Here is a 17085-nt window from a genome sequence, read left to right on the forward strand (position 1 = left end):
ACATGAATTAGAGCTGTCCAATCACAATTTAACACTAACTTTAATCGCAATATTTTTCTCAGTACTGAGACTTCCTGCAAGAGCAGGTGTGAAAACGCTTCAATGTACAGCAGTTCATGATATATTCCTCCTAATGATTTAGACTCAAGCGTTACAAGAGTAATCTTCTACTTTACCCATATATTATTTGGTTTTTACAGAGTGATAGAAATGGTTTTATTCACCTGCAAACATATGGCACATAAAGATAGAGAAATTGTGAAATCTAAATGTAAAAAAAATGTGTTTGCTCTCTTTGTCATTGTGTCAGAGACCGTTCATTGTCTGTTAGAGAGTGAAAGCCCCTCTTCATCACAGATGTTGTTGAAGCTTCCCATTCTGACTCTGTTCATCCCACTGCCTTTGTACCCTTTCACCTGAGGCCTCTTGCCACTTCAAAGAATGGCTGGTGCAGAATGCATCAGGGTTTTATTGGTTGACCAATCAACTTTTTATTGCCACATGGAACTGAATATTATCTTCCTCCCAGGAAGCCGCATAGCAGAACTGATTAAATTCAAAAACAATCGCCACTGTTCTAAATAGCCGAATAGTGAACTCCTGATGAGAAGGTAGTGAGATAGGGATTTATTTAGGCTGTGCTGGTCAGCCCTGTGTTGGTCAAGGGGCGGAGGACCAATCACCCCATTCAGAGATCCCCGTCTTCCCGTTGACCGTCTCAGGGCTGTGAAGGAGGCCCTGCCGTGCTGGCGCCCTTCACAGCACTGAAGATTCGCCTAGTGTGCGCCAAGTTTAAGTCTCTCTTATCCAGCAGCCATTTTTGTTCAGGGAAAATGAACTCCCAAAGCAGGATTATTTTTTTCCAAACAAAAAACATAAATGTCCCAAAAAGTGCAGGGAGTGTTCTCCTGGTGCTTAGGGGCACTTCTACATTTTCCCTACCCATTGCCGGACATGGCAGGAAAAAATGAGTGCTGTCCTTCTTTCAGTTAACAGTCCCTGTGACCTGGTGCCCTTTGGCAGACGGGCCACCAGGTAAGAGATTTAAAGCGACAGAGCCATCATAGGCTCTGCTCGAGTACACCTTATATTTTCCCTGGCTCTAAATCAAGTGGGGGAATTGTGCTTTTGGTGGATGGGATCAGTGCTGAATTAGGGCGGCGCTCCCACTCCTCCAAACTCTAAATAAGCCCCGTAGTCAACATAATAATAGGCGTGATAAAGCACACAAATCGCTTTTAGTTTAAAATGTTGGTCACAGGTAAGCAATGGAGTGACTTTAATGCAAGGAAATGCATCCATATCTGGTAAACATAAGCAAGAGCCTGAAAGTGCATTCTACATAGACAGAAGGCAAGAAAAGGTTTCTTTTGGAGGCCCAGATAGATGCTATTGTGATATGAGATGTAAAAGTCTGACAGTTCCCCCCCAATCTCCAGCCATATTACTAGTGAATCCTGGGAAGATCATCTTAGCAAGGTTTATGTGGTCTCCCAATCAAGGATATCTTTGCTATACATAGTAGGATACTAATTGAAATTAGGGTGACAGTGGATGAGGTGGAAGAAGCCCAAAGCATGGGAGGTAATGCTCCGGGGCCCAACGGCGTACCAATCAACTTATTCAGACTTAATATCCAACTTTGGTCCCCCATCTTAACTAATGTGTTTGATAACTTAGCACATACAGATATTCCTGATTCTTGGCAACTTCTATTATTGTCCCTATATTCAAGAAGGGTAATGGTGAAGATCCCAGTTGCTATAGACCAATCTCATTGATCGATAAAGCTGTTAAAATCCTGGGACGTGTAACCTACAATAGAATTCAGGAGTGGGCCCAAACAGAATCCATCAGCACGGATTTAGAAGTAGTATTGGGACAATTGAGCAATGTGCCAATTTGAATTTGATAATAGACAAATGCACTCTTATAAAGCATGTGCCTTTATACATGGCCTTTATGGATTTAAGCGCCGCTTTCGACTATGTTAATCGAACTAAATTATGGCACATGCTGCTGCTTAAGGGTCTGGATGCCTCCCATGTCCATTTTCTTGCTTATCTCCATAAAGACATGAGAGCTAGAGTTAGATTAAATGAAAACAGAAATGTGTCTAGGGACATTGAGATTGGCAGGGGTGTTCGACAAGGTTGTGTGCTTGCCCCACTCTTGTTTATACTATATAATAAGGATTTGATCCCGGCTCTAGTTTCGATAACTAGTGACGTTCAATCTGTTAAAGGGAATCCCCTAACCACACACTTATATGCGGATGACACTGTGTTAATGGCTCAGACCCCCAAAGCACTGCGCCTCTTAGTTTCTGCATTTATTGATTTTATGACCAACTTAGATCTTCAAACCACTTTTACAAAATCGCATATTACTTGGTCGATCATTGCAAATCAGTCATCATATGTCGATTTTACGCCATTTGTTGAAGGCCACCTGAGGAGCTCCACAGCTCCATATGAATGCTTTCAGGATTACTTATGTAGAGCAAATGGTAATCAGCGTATAGGGAGACCTTATAATCAGTTTCCCTGGACCATCTGAAGCCAGCAATGCAGGTATCCTGTCGGAGTAACTGAGCCAGGGGTTCAACTGCCAGAGCAAAGAGCAGATGTGACTACAGGCACCCTTGTCCTATGCTTCTTCTCAGCACAAATGTGTCGGAGAGGAATCACCTTAGATTTACTTTGAAAGTATAAAAGAGTGATTACAGAAGACACCAAAACATCAGAGGAAAGGTGAGTTTATTATTCATGGAGCACCTCACAAACAGCTTCCACCAACTGTCCGTCTTAGAACTCAGAGGCCTGTTCATACTTCAAATCATTAAATGTATAACAAACGTTTCAGCAGGTATATACATTTCAAATAAGGCTCAAACATGGTCTCAGAGATACCCATGTCTTTTCACCCACCTCGCAGAGAAATGGGTGTTTGGTTTGACATTCACACCAGACCCAGGTGCCTTAGAATCTTTTCCTCTATACCGGGCCACATCAACCAGGACTCTATGAAGTTTTTCCTAAACAGTTACAGTGTTTGAATTCCAAATTCCTCCTTCAAATGTTTCCAATGCATTCTGATAGAGTATAACCAACTCCGAGGGAGCTGTGGAACTTTGCTCTGATGCTTTTCCTTTCATAACATCACCCACCCTGCTATTTTCTAGCAGACCAAGCAATACATTCCCTTACTCTCCACTCTTCACCTTTCACGTCACGCCATCCTTTCCTCCAACTCATCCACGACTGAACCAACATGCTAATAGGCTTCCTTCCTCTTAACTATTCGCAAAGCGATCTACCTTTAAAGTCTTGACCTATAATTATGAATCCCTATGTGGCATTTAGTATGGCAGTACTGAAGTGAGATGGAATGCTTGAGAGAGTGGAGATGGGGAAAACACAGAGACAAATTTATGGGGCCCGGAAATCAGAACGTTTTGTCTAAGTTTGTCTTTCAAGTGCATTGATCACCAAGGTCAAGGTTGACACTCTCTGGAGCCCTGTGGAATCCAGCAGTATATGCTTTTGTTAAGCTGTATTGCTGAAGGCACTTATTCCATTCTTCATCAAATGGGTTTCTTGGAGTAGTATAATGTCAGTTCCACATTGCTTAGCTTTCTTAATAGCAGTCCCCTTCTAATCTTAATAACCATTAACTTTCCATGAGAGACATTTTAGCGTCTTTTTAGAGTTATCTATATAGGTGGTAGTGGTCATATACATCTTAGACTGACGTAGCAAGATTCGTGCTTGGATAAGATGAGCCATTAAGTAAAATAAGATTTTAATAAATAATCTATAAACAATGCCAACACCCTTCACCCACACCCATATTTTGCAGGTGAAGCAACTTTTGAAAGGCAAACTAGGACAATGTGTCCCTTATGCTAGGAAGAACTAAGGGGCTCATTAGGATGACGGGCAAAGGCACAACCGTGGTGCTGGAAGAAAACAACCTTTTCCGCACTCCAGCAGCGGTTTTCGCGGCCGCCATATTACAATGGGCAAACATAGCCCATTTTCCGTCCGCCGCGGAGCGATGTGAACCGCCAGAAATTTGCCTCCGCCACTGCGGCGGAGGGAGCCAATAGAGACCCACCGCTGTGTGGAATGACATCCTGTCCGCCGTACAAATCAAGATCCCCCAAACAGCCCATCACACCGCAGCAGAGAAACCACCCACCCGAAGACGGCAGAAGCACGACAGCGGAGCACGAAACCAGACTCCCGGTCCCCTCCACCCGGTCCGGACCGCAATGGATCCAGCTCTTCAAGCCATTCCGGTGCTGTACCTGATCCACTACCAGCAAATAATGCACCGTCGCTGACAACGCCACAGGTACGCAAATACACCACTCTGCACGCAGCCCTGTGCTGGTATATGGTTCCTGTCCACAACAGACTCTCTGGTGGGGACGGGAACATATCCCCCAGTGTACCCACACATGTCCTACTTGTCAGAAACCCACACCTTCGCATCCGGGTCACACATCAACAGCGAAATCACTGCAATGTCCCGGTCTCGTCACTGCAGCGGTCAAGACGCGGGAAAACCAGTGCACAATGTAGTAGGCCGGTCTTGCGCCAGGCATGGGCATTCCACAAAGTGTTACAGGGCTCCACCTCCACCCTGCACACACTACACTTGCCACACCCATTTGGGAACATGCTGTGTACTCCTCCTGTGCCCCCCGCACAATTCATCTGCTAGGTGTAGCCAGACCCTGCACCTCACACACCAAAGGACAAGGGAGCCTGTCTTGGAAGGTGGGGTGAAGAAAAACACCCTGCACAGAAGTTTTGGGGCTGGACAACCCTCCTCCTCACACCTCCCTCCCACTCATGTCAAGCAAACTGAGTATAGTCACAAAATGAAGACCCACACTGCCTATGAACATTCACTGAACAGTTCACACTGCCAACCTGTCAAGTCACACACAAACACCCAACACTGACACCCAGAAACCTACTCATACCTACTCATACCATAGGGCACCAGCAATGGAGGGCAATGAATGGGCCAGCCAAAAGTGAAGTGGGCAGTGCTGGAAAACCATGGAGCAAGCCACATAGCATCTGTACATCACATGCAAGCGAAAGAACATATCACACCACCCTTAGGCCATCAAATCAGACATGGGTTGCACAGTGAGTGAAATTAAACCAAAGTGACATCTGTGCAACAACTCAGGGAGACATCAAGGCAAGCAATGTATAGGCACAGGAATGATAGGAAGTGTCTGAAGTCATACTGTGACCAGCCACACATTGTTCTCAACTTACTTGACATGTGTATTTCATCAGTACAACACACATGGCCCATTGACACACTCCTTGACTGTCAAACACAAGTAGGACCTTCACACATACCCATCCTCTACCCACCTCACACCTGCAGCACTCAACACCTGTGAGAAACACATATAATGGTCTAAATGGTGTTCTGTGAGTTCAATGACAACTAATCATACTCCCTGGGGTGCATCCACAAACATCATACTCACACATAGGATTGCCTGAACCAATGCTGACACAAACCAATAGCCAAACATAAAGCTCATAAACAACATACACAGAAGTACAGCAAGCCCACACATGGGCAGCCAAACAGTGGACAGGCAATGTGACCCTAGACAGAACAGGAGCACACAACATTGTCACTCAGGGCCAAAGCACAGACACCATATCCCAACACAAACAAGAACTGCAAATTCAAAAATCAATCATGAACACCAACTGGAATCAATGGGACAATCATTTAACACAAACAGAGACACCGCACCACCCATCAAGTGGACAAGGTGCCATATTGTACCACAAGCATGCACATGCACAATCCTGAAAAGTGACAGGTAAACAATAGGAGGACAAACCACCAATTTACACCCAAAACAAGCCCAGCAACACGAATCCACCTTGCTGCATGTGACAGATACACAAGTAATGCACATAACACCTTCAACACACATCTGAATGTATCCCACAGCAATAACTACTCACACACAACGTCATGCAAATAGAACATCACACACACAGCAGCTGTCAGAAGGCCAAACACTGCATACGTACACAACTGATGCACAGACCAATACATCACATTGCAAACTCAGCTGAACATCAGGGGGATGGACAGCAAGCAAGTACAAGGCAACATACACTGACAACAGTTCATGCACACCAAGCAGTGTGTGTGCACACCAACCAAATCAGTAGCACACACATCTGAGTGCCACACCATGTACTCTTACAACACAAATCATCACAGCACACAGAGAACATCCCATTCAGGAAGGGAAGCAGTACCTCAGCAAACACAAATACAGCTTAGCTATCACCCACAGATGCACAACTCTGGGACATCCAGGTGCAAACAACATGACCAGAGGACTGTGCTGCCCAAACATCTGCACTGCACATGAGCAACCACAACAGCAAACCAGCACAAGAAAATAACACATTGATTGGGAAACTGTCCTGAGTAGCACGTTGATCCTGTACACAGATCAGCCTCACTCAGCATAGTGTCACACTATGAAGTGGTGGGGAGGCTCACACACTGGCAAGCTGTTAGCAATGGGATTTCCAGACGGTAACAATGCCACACTCCCTGATCAGAGTGGTTACCTGGGGGGGAAGCGCAGTCTCTCTTCGTTCTACACCGGCAGCAGCTGATGGCGGGAGCAGAGTCGGGACACCTCACGCTTCCTGGATCCGCTTGTGAACGAGCCCCCCTTGTTGCCGGGCAACACCCCGCGCTGCCACCAATCACAGCGCGGCTTCCCTATGATGTCGGTGGTGACTCGGCACCGTGCTCCCGAGGTTCCCAGGGCGGCGGCGGTGATTTACCGGTACACAGAGCTTCTTTCTTGGTCACAAACCGGCAGCACACACAGCGCTTTTGGGCTCACAGGCCGGCGGCGGTGAACTCAGCACACAGCACTTTGTGGAACACGAAGGAAAAGCCCTCCTCAGCAACACAGGCTCCACTTAGCACACCAGCTGGAAATAAGCTCATACAAACAACGCTTCTGGGATCTCTTGGGAACTTTTATATCCCTGTGTTTCTGGAACAGGAGGCCAGCTCTCCTCAGGCCCTTGGAGACTTTTGGACACATCACACAGCCAGGTCCTTTCTTCAAGCAGATGGGGAGACACAGCACACAGTAAATTTCCCTTTTCTCCTCCTCAGTGGAAACAGCAAACTGCAGGTCAGCCCCAGAACACACAGCTAGGGCAGTCTTCCTTCTCAGCCTCTTCAGCTGATCTTCTTTGGCAGAGATTCCTCTTGATTGTAGAAGTCTGCAAAACCTTTGTATCCCTAAGTTTTCAACAGAAGGCCAGCTCTTCCCAGGTCCTTGGAGATAGGGGGGCTTCAGAGGGGGCAAAGCACACAGCACAGCTCCTCTTCAAGTAAGGGGGAACAGCACACAGCAGACAGTCCCATGGTCCTCTTCCTCAGCAATCACAGCAACTGCAGGTCAGCTCCCAGAGACTCAGCAATGGCAGCACTGTTCTCAGTCTTCCTGGCTGTTCTTCTTTGGCAGGGATTCCTTCTTGATCACGAAGTTTCCTAATCTAATTTTACAAGGGTGTCAGCTCTACTTTTATACCCCAAAGTCTTTGTTCTTCCTGTGTGAGTGGTCCTGGGCCCAGTCCAAACCAGTTCTGGGTGCACTCTGCCAGTGCACATCTTCTTCCTTTGTGAGTGCGGGCCAGGGCCATCAGACGCACCACAGGAGTTGGAGCCAGCATTGTGGAAGGCAGGCACAGGCCTATTCAGACCCAGGTGCTACCCTGTCACTCACGAACCAGATAGTCAATCCACAAACAGGCAGAGGCACACAGAAAGGCTGAACAAGAAAATAGCCACTTTCTAAAAGTGCTATTTCCAAACTTAGAATTTAAAAACCATCTTCACTAAAAGATGTTATTAAATTCTGAGTTCAGGGATACCAGATTCCATATGTCTATCTTGCCGTTATGGGAAGATATGCAGGTAAACATGTTACACAGCATTCCCCATGTTATCCTATAGGCAAGATAGCCTTTCAATAGTGAAAACCGAAATTGGCAGTATTTCACTATCAGGACATGTTACCCACACTAGTACATGTCCTACCTTTCACATACACTGTACCCTGCCCAGGGGGGTACCTTGGGCCTACCATAGGGGTGTCCAATGTGTAAGAAAAGGGAACGGTCAAGCCTGGCAAGTGTGTACACTGTCTGGGACAACATGGCAGTTCACAGACTGCGCACAGGCACTGTGGTGGCAGGCCTGAGACACCATTTTAGGGCTACTCATGTGGGTGGCACAATCAGTGCTGCAGCCCACTAGTAGTATTTAAATCACCAGCCCTGGCACTCTCAGTGCACTTTACTAGTGACCTACTGGTAAAACAAATATGCCAATCATGGATAACCAATCACAATAACAATTTACACAGAGAGCATATGCACTTTAGCTCTGATCAGCAGTGGTAAAGTGCCCAGAGTCCTAAAGCCAACAACCACGGGTCAGGAAAAAAGTAGGAGGAGGAAGCAAAAACTTTGAGGATAACCCTGCAAAAAGGTATATGTAAGAAAAGGTTTTCCCCAAAAAGACTTTTAGGCTCAACAGGGGGGAAAAAACAAAATATTAAAGAGAAGTGACCTCTTTGACGGCCTATATTTCTTTCTTTTCCTGGCAAATACTCTAATTAAATCTTAATAAACATGCCCACCTACAGTGATGACCCCTAAATACAATGTATACACACACAATTATTTACTTTTTATCTTTGTTTATTTTTGTTTGATAAGCAAGAGCATATTTTTGTATCAAAAAGTGATTATAGACATTTCATTTCAGTATTATAATTTCTAATGATTCCCAAATATACTGAAAAACAAATAAGTACAATTGGACATATTTAAAATGACATGAACACAAAATATTTAGCCCCTCGATAGGCCAATTAAATCCCTACATTCATATCTTGCATACAGATCTCTGCTAGGGGTAAGTCGTATTTTCAAGCTTTTATAATTTTGTTACAATCCTCAGCGACTCTTCTTTCAGAGTGAGGTGGATCTCTTGTTGGATTAATCTTACAGACTGTTAGTTTGCCACGAAGTATAGGTATGGACAGGCCTGTATATGTTATCTCCAAATAAAGTTGTTTTGTACTCGAGGGATGCCTTCGTAAGAAAATATATGGACAGAAGATATTTTTAATCTTCAATTGTGGCTGTTGTCACGGCCATTGCATGTGTCAATTACAGGTCCAAGGGAGTTTGTGAAATGTTGATTCTTAATTATCAGCATGCCGCGCCGTATTATCCAAAGTCGTCAAGTTCGAGGCTGGACTTGACGACTTTGGATAATACGGCGCATGCAATGTCCCCTCGCTTGTGCACAGAAAAGTTTTCTCTCTTTATTGGTCCTGATGAAGGTGAATTTAAATTATCTCTCACCGAAACGTGCGTAGACCAGCTTCGCTACAACTGGACAAGAAAGCTTATCTGGACATACTCAGACTAAAGAATAAGAGGATATCAAGTCTGTTTTTGTAAACTTTACAGTCAAATATGAAAATTTTCTGATTGTTTTTAGACAAATTGATCTTCCCAGTTGTACATTTTCTTATTGTTTTTTTTTCTCTTTTGCAGTGATTTGTTTGTGGTATGAGTGTTTGTATGCAAGATTAGTATGCAAGATATGAATGTAGGGATTTAATTGGCCTATCGAGGAGCTAAATATTTTGTGTTCATGTCATTTTAAATATGTCCAATTGTACTTATTTGTTTTTCAGTATATTTGGGAATCATTAGAAATTATAATACTGAAATGAAATGTCTATAATCACTTTTTGATACAAAAAAATGCTCTTGCTTATCAAACAAAAATAAACAAAGATAAAAAGTAAATAATTGTGTGTGTATACATTGTATTTAGGGGTCATCACTGTAGGTGCGCATGTTTATTAAGATTTAATTAGAGTATTTGCCAGGAAAAGAAAGAAATATAGGCCGTCAAAGAGGTCACTTCTCTTTAACCCTGCAAAAAGGGCCATTTCCAACACAAGCCATGGGGTGGAAGACATGAGATTGAAGTGGTGTGTACTTCAGTAGTGGACAGGCGAGGACTGTACAGTACACAAACACATAGAGGAGTCACTCACAACGTGTAGGCATCAGAAGCACCTATAGGGGATGGCATGACTCCACATACCATACTGGAGACAAAAATGGGTTAAATGACAGCAATGCATAAGAAAACTAACAAATTATGTCAGTGTGATTGAGCAGGTCTGCACAGTGAGCACAAACAGTAACAAGACACATGGCTGATCAACAAAACACAACACAGACTTGGCTGTCACACACTCTGCATACTCACAACTGGCAGCAACAACAAGTAGGTGTCCCCCAGGAGTGCAAGGGCACACCCACACACTGCACAGTGCCCCAACTACAACTCCTACATGTGCCCACAACATGAAGCACATGGCAGACAATTGAAACAATCAGGCACTCAGCTTCTGGGTTATACATGTGTGCAGTTGGCATTGCAGGGGCACACACACGCATCAACACTACTGACAAAGTCACCCCTTCACACTTTATGACCACTCAAGTGCACACATCCAAATGTACCCATGTGACAGGAAGACAGGCCATCACAAGATGACCATACATCAACACTGCTGTTCACACATCAAGAAAGATCACACAGATATGATGGACACTGGCCAGCCCGCAAGTAATCCTGTGGATAGAATTTACCTTTGTTATGGTATTGCATCATAACATGGTATGTGTACAATTTAGCAAACATGGCCATATGATGAGTCTGGTAATAGTAGATCATCACAAACACCCATCAGTGCACCCTCAAGCCTCAGAATTAAGAAGAACTAAAGTGCCCCTCACCACTGGCAAACCCTGAAAAAGTAAAAGAAGCAATTGGCAATGTTAAAGTGGCATACAGAGTATTTGTCAAAGGCAACCGTACCCATACAAAATAAACTTTTATTTAGCAAGGACACTGACAAAGCAGACAACAGGAGTAACTGTCTTTATTACATATCACCAAGATAGACGTGAAAAGTAGACAACAGCAAGGCCAGTAGCCAGTCCATAGTTCAAAGGAAGGACATGTGTGAATGTGAACCTGCACAGGGAATGGGCATCCAAAGTTACAAATAGCAAGGCCAGTGGCCAGTCCATAGTTCAAAGGAGGGACATGTGAACATGAGAACTTGCACAGGGAATGGCCATCCAAAGTTACAAACACCAAGGCCAGTGGCCAGTCCATAATGCAGAGGAGGGACATGTGTGCATGAGAACCTGCACAGGGAATGGGTGACATCGTACACTGCCATGGGAAGCAACACAGCTCGGGGGATACAGATGGGCAGTCCAGGCACCGCTGGGAGAGAGATGGCTTTGGGAGGGTGACTTTGCCTCAGACCTGGCTGTCAGTTGAACTGGGAGGTGGCTGATTGTCGGGGACGATTGGAGGACTGGACCTGAGAGAGGAAGGACCAGCTGAGGTAGAGGCATCAGTGGCTTTGGGAGCAGGAGGGCTGCTAGGATCGGATGGCATGGTGGCACGGTGGCACGGGGAGGCGGAGACATGCTGCTGTGAGACACAGTGTGTGAGGGAGACTGTGGAGGGCTGCCTTTCCACTTCTTAGGGATTCGAAAGGGAATAATTGTTGTAGTAGGAGTGGGAAGTGGGGCGGGCACAACAGCCTCACTCTCCACCAAAGGTGCATCAGGTGCAGGTGGTGGCCCTTCCTCCGGTGATCTGCTGGTGCGCTTGGCCTGGCCTTGCCTTTACCCCTCCATCCCCTGTTGAGCAGGTGAACCTCCCACAATGCCTTCCTGTCCCAGCTTCACAGGGGTGTGGGTGGGAGTTGTTGTTTTGTGCTTCGTGTGGAGTACTTGGAGCCTGAGGGCTGTGGTGTGTGGTCACTCTAGTCAGATGTTGCCACTGGCAGGATGGGTGCCGAAGGGACTGGAGCTGTACTCTGAGCCTGTGACAGCTGAATGGCTGCTGTTACCGTGGAGGACAAAGACTTGACAGTTCTGTATAGCCCACCCACGTCAGAATGAATGCCCTCCATGAAGGCAACTACCTGTGCCAACTTCTTGTCATGATCCTGGAGGGCATTCAGGAGAGTAGTCTGACCCACAAACAGCTGGTGCAAAAGGTTCACAGCCTCAACACTGAGGTCAGCAGTGAGACAGGGGCAGGGGCAGCAGTGCCTGGAGGAAAGGACACTCTACCCTTCTTACTGCTGCGGGCACGGGCAGCACTAGTGTTAGTATCCGGGAGGGTGGGCACTGGACGATGCGTGCTGGAAGAAGAGGCAGATTTCCCACTCCCTGTGCCGGCCAACATCGTGGAGTCACCGTTGGCGTCAGATGATGTTGAGGTTGGTGTTTCTGAGCGTGATTCTTGAAGGGCACCACTCCTGTCCCCCTCAGAGGCTCTGGTCACATCAGTGTCACTGAGATCATGCGTAGCAGTCGTGCCCGAAGCTTCACTACGGGTGTCCGTCCCCTGTCCTTCTGTGCCCTCGGTAGATGCTGCAAGAGACAGAGACATAGGTTTAGTTTAGTGCCATATTCACAAACATCATATGCAAACACGGCACAAAACAAGATGATGATACCCCCATGATGCACCCCTACCCTTTGCAGTCTGCATGTGCAACCTTTATGCAAAAATCTAAAGATGCATGGTAACATGCATACTTGGCATTAATGACCCATGGAATGTTCACACACCAAATGGCTTGCCTGTGCCTCCATGTAACCTGACATACAGATTCCTGTAAGCATACCTACGTGCCTGTAGGTGAAAAAGATGTACAACTCAACATGTTGTCACAGTCACATATGTAGTCACTTTGAGGGGACAACACAGATACGGCCTCCCAAATGTCCTTTTACAATGGCCATAAGCTCCTGCTATCCACCATGTTGTGCTTTGAAGCACAACTACAGGTGCACATTGGCGTCAGATGTGTAGTCCTCACAATTTCGAGGTCAGGCACTGCACACATCGATGAAAGCACACTAAGATGAGGCACACTGCCGTTCACTGCCCAGTGATGTCCATGACTCCCCTAATGCAGCAGATGACATAAGACCACATCTCAGCATGCAATGTCAAGGGCCATTACATCAAACGCATGAGAAAGTACATGTGGCGTAAATGCATGACAGCTGCACTCAACACAGAGGCCACTTACAAGCCATAGCATCACACTAGAAACATTGCCGACCTTCGCACTGGCTCAGGGTTGGGAGTCATGCAGTCACTCACACCCAAAGTCACCCTTCGCAGAATACTCACCCCCAACTTGCTGCTGATGGGCCCTCAAACGTCCATCCAGCTTTGGCTGTGTCACTACCAAGATGCAGGCCATTATTGGTGTCATGCTCCTGCGCGCCAACCTGCCACCTCGAGGAAGCAGCCCCAGCATCATCTCTGCCACGTTTTGGTCATTCAGCAGATGTCATCCCATGTCTTGTGACAGTGTGTGTGACGTCGGTTGGAGACACCAGGAGCCCGCACCTTGCGTGCAATGGCCCTCCATAAAGCCTTATGCTGGTGGACTTTAAGCTGCAGGCATGGGAGAAATTGCGGGAAATTTCAGTAACAATGGGTTATGTACCACTGTGTCTCAGTACAGGAGCATGCACAAACTTAGCACAGCTATTCAGACATGTTTAGCAGGGGCCATACAGCATGACACGGAGTACATTAGCATAAGACAGTCAAATCCAAATGCATGCAGGTATGAGGATGGACACAGTACCTGGCCATCTCATGCACATGCAGAATGCCAGCACAGAAAGCAATGTGAAGAAGGTCCACATCTGCAATGCAGTTTGGGAGGGAGCAAGACATACATCACATTGTAAATGATGTTTGGGGCTGAGTCACTGTGTCCAACAATGCATACCCCTCAATGTCCTTGAGCTGTGAAAGGCTCACTGTGTCATGGAGGTCACATTTAGGGACATGATCTAACATCCTCACACCCTTCTCACAAGGTCTGTATTGTGCAATCCACAGGCATAAGATAGCTCATTGAGGAATAGTGTGGCAGAACACATGTCTCACTCCATTCAGTGATGGCTCCCTGTCAAATTGGGCAGGAACCGTGCAGGCCAGGGGGGCTCACACTGAGGTTTAACGTGGGCCACCAGAACAGTCACATGCATGTACAATATGAGAGGGTAAACAGTGCCTACACATGCGAGTCAGTACACATAATGAAAATAATAGAAGGGGAGGTGTCTGAAGCACAACAATCTGCTGTGTCATATGGGAATTTCCACCAAGAGTGGCACCCTCAGGCATTTCACTCTTGTGCATACTGCTCACAGATCTATGCTGGCAATACAAAGTCAAACACACTTCTGTCAGTACCCTCTGGACGGAAAGTCTTTGTAATATCACCAATGAACATGTGAAAACCTCATGGACTCAAACAGCCATTAGCACAGGCAATGTCTGTTCTGACTTCCACTTTCTAAACTTGCAGTGTCACTTTATGGCTGCAAAAACACTGCATGTCGCTCCCATCGTAAAATGCTGCCCGGGAAATGTGTAAATTAAGCTACAACCCCCATTTTCCTGAAGTCAGCATGCTAGGCAGTGTATCACACAAACAAACACTCTCAGGCACATACTGCAGGGGCCAGGCGGTCGCTACTAAGATTTGGCCGCTTGACATTGTTGCCTATGGCCGTGATTGCTGTGGCGGTGCACGCTTATGGCACCTATGGACACATCATGCTGTAGCAAAGGCAATGGCCAGTACTCAACATTGAACAGTGGACACTTACTACGAATCATGCCATCAGATAGTGCAAACCAATGCTAGTGTTACATCATTTAACTCACTGATGACTACACATGCCATGTCAGTGCACAGGATTACATGCATTGGCATGTACCCCCTCACATGTCACTTATACTGTTGTGATGGACTCTCAGATATGTGCACATTTCAATGTGTGAGATGGCTAAGCAACACACAGTAATGAAGGTCTGACTACATAATATGCCTATTTCACAGTGTACATTGCTGAGCTCCTGCACATACTTGATCTTTGTGGACACACTGTGCTCATTGTGTTGTTAATGTGTGCCCTGTCCGACTTACGCAAGAAGGTGTGGCATGTACAACAGCTACGTATAAGCCAGCAGTGTTGCTGTTTCACTCATGTGCTGTGTCAACTACTCTCAGGGCTGGTGACACAAGATGTTGGAATGTACCTTTTGGCATTGAAATAGTCTGAATCTGTTTTGGGGGTACTCACTGTGTAGAAACTGGACACATGTACAACTACTTTAGATCAAACTGTCCCTACATGTTACTTCTGCTGGGGACCTGGTGTGCCCTGGCAGGCCTGATGGGCCGGCTCCTGGCTCCACATCCGGGGAATTTAGGGAGTCTGCATCCGAGAGTCCATGATCCGGGGGGAGGGAGACTGGCTCTGCAGGTTGGTGTTGTCATCTGCAGTAGTCAATTCTTGGTCCCCTGTAGAACAGAGAAGATATGGTCATTGAAGTGCACCCCACAAGCTTGGTGTTAGATGTTTGGATGTTACAAGTTATACACCACTTCAGGCGCGCAGACAGAACCACAGCGCTACTCAGCAGAGAATTACAGACCAGGAGGTTAGAACATACATAAAATGCAATTTTTTAAACCCAGTAGCCTGCCTGGTAATTAAATTGCATTCTTGAAACAACTGATAACTATCCCTGCTTTGTACAACACAATAAAGCAACTCCCACCGTTTTCAGTGAACCCGCAATAAAAACGGGGACAGGAGCTAAATTTCATTAAATCTGCCGGGACAGCTGGTGAAAAACCGGAATCGTCCGGGCAATTCTGGGACGCCTGGTCACCCTAACTTGGTGGGCATGTTGTGTGTTTTTTTGGTTGACCGCCATAAATGTTCCGGAACGGCTGCGGCGGTGGGTATACAACCGACCTTCCGCTGGCTCTCCCATTCATCACTGGTTGCGATTGCGGCAGTCGGAAACAGCGGATCGTTCCACTGTCACCTCTATGGTATCCTAATTTCACGTGCGGCCAATCCGCTGACCGTGCGGCGGTTTTGGGTTTTTCCTCCGCGAATCCTACCGCTGCGTATGGATTTTCACTTGATCCTCGCTACTGGCGGTCTTTCGTGGCATCGTTCCGCCGCGGTCTGATTTTTCTGGCGGTTAATCCTAATCGGACCACCGGTTTTGCCGCGGGACATGCGGACGGTTCATATCCGCGTCTGCGGCGGTCGGAATGGTTTTCCGACCGCCATCCTAATTGACCGCTTAGTAAGACTAACTGGTCTATTCACAAAGGTAATTTACACTTGTGAATAATTTACTTATACACTTTTTAAATAACGTTACTACTTTTGGCTGTTCACAAAATCTGAGTGTAAAGTTACTCAAAAGTATAGACTTATGTCTCCACCCCCTGAAAAAGGATGTGGAGCCGTATCTCTGAGTGCAGGTAACTACTGCTAAGAATCAAACAGTAGTAAGATGAGCACAACACAAGGCCAACGACTGATACTGCAACACCGTCACTAGGAAATAATAGAAGTAGGGACAGAAAAGAAAACCCCAAAGGAAATAATGTTAAATGAAATTATATTATTTAAAATAGTTTAACATTTAAATAAAAATGATTTAAGCTTAAAGAATGTCTACAAATAGTACAGATTTATTATTTTATTTTTTTATATGCTAGTACCTTCTAATTTAAAAATGAATGTAACATTTTTATATTGAAATATAATTAAATTACTTTTGAATAATTCTATAAATCACTTTTAATAATTATTAATGCATAATAAGAAAATATTTTATTTTATTTTATTGTAGGTGGGAATTTATTTTTTAGTTTAATCTTCAGAAAAATTATTATTTAACCTAATATATTTAAATGAATTGAGAAATGTAATTTAAAATTAAGCTAATAGTGCTGTACCATTGTTATGTTGTTCTTCATTAAAAAGTGTGCCATATCCCTAAATAAAC

At 45.5% G+C, this 17085-nt stretch overlaps 1 protein-coding gene and 1 long non-coding RNA gene across 4 annotated transcripts in view; one reads left to right on the plus strand and one right to left on the minus strand.

Moving 5' to 3' along the window:
* Positions 1–17085, plus strand: part of LOC146796482 (acyl-coenzyme A synthetase ACSM3, mitochondrial-like) — a 441567-nt gene that overhangs the window by 316839 nt on the left and 107643 nt on the right. The window lies entirely within an intron of this gene.
* LOC146796485 (uncharacterized) lies at positions 11016–15783 on the minus strand. Its single transcript, XR_014969621.1, has 3 exons — positions 15351–15783; positions 13372–13641; positions 11016–12599 (listed from the first exon to the last, which is right to left on the minus strand). It is a non-coding gene; the product is annotated as an uncharacterized LOC146796485 (long non-coding RNA).

Source organism: Triturus cristatus, chromosome 10, assembly GCF_964204655.1.
Source record: "Triturus cristatus chromosome 10, aTriCri1.1, whole genome shotgun sequence".
Classification (NCBI taxonomy): Eukaryota; Metazoa; Chordata; class Amphibia; order Caudata; family Salamandridae; genus Triturus; species Triturus cristatus.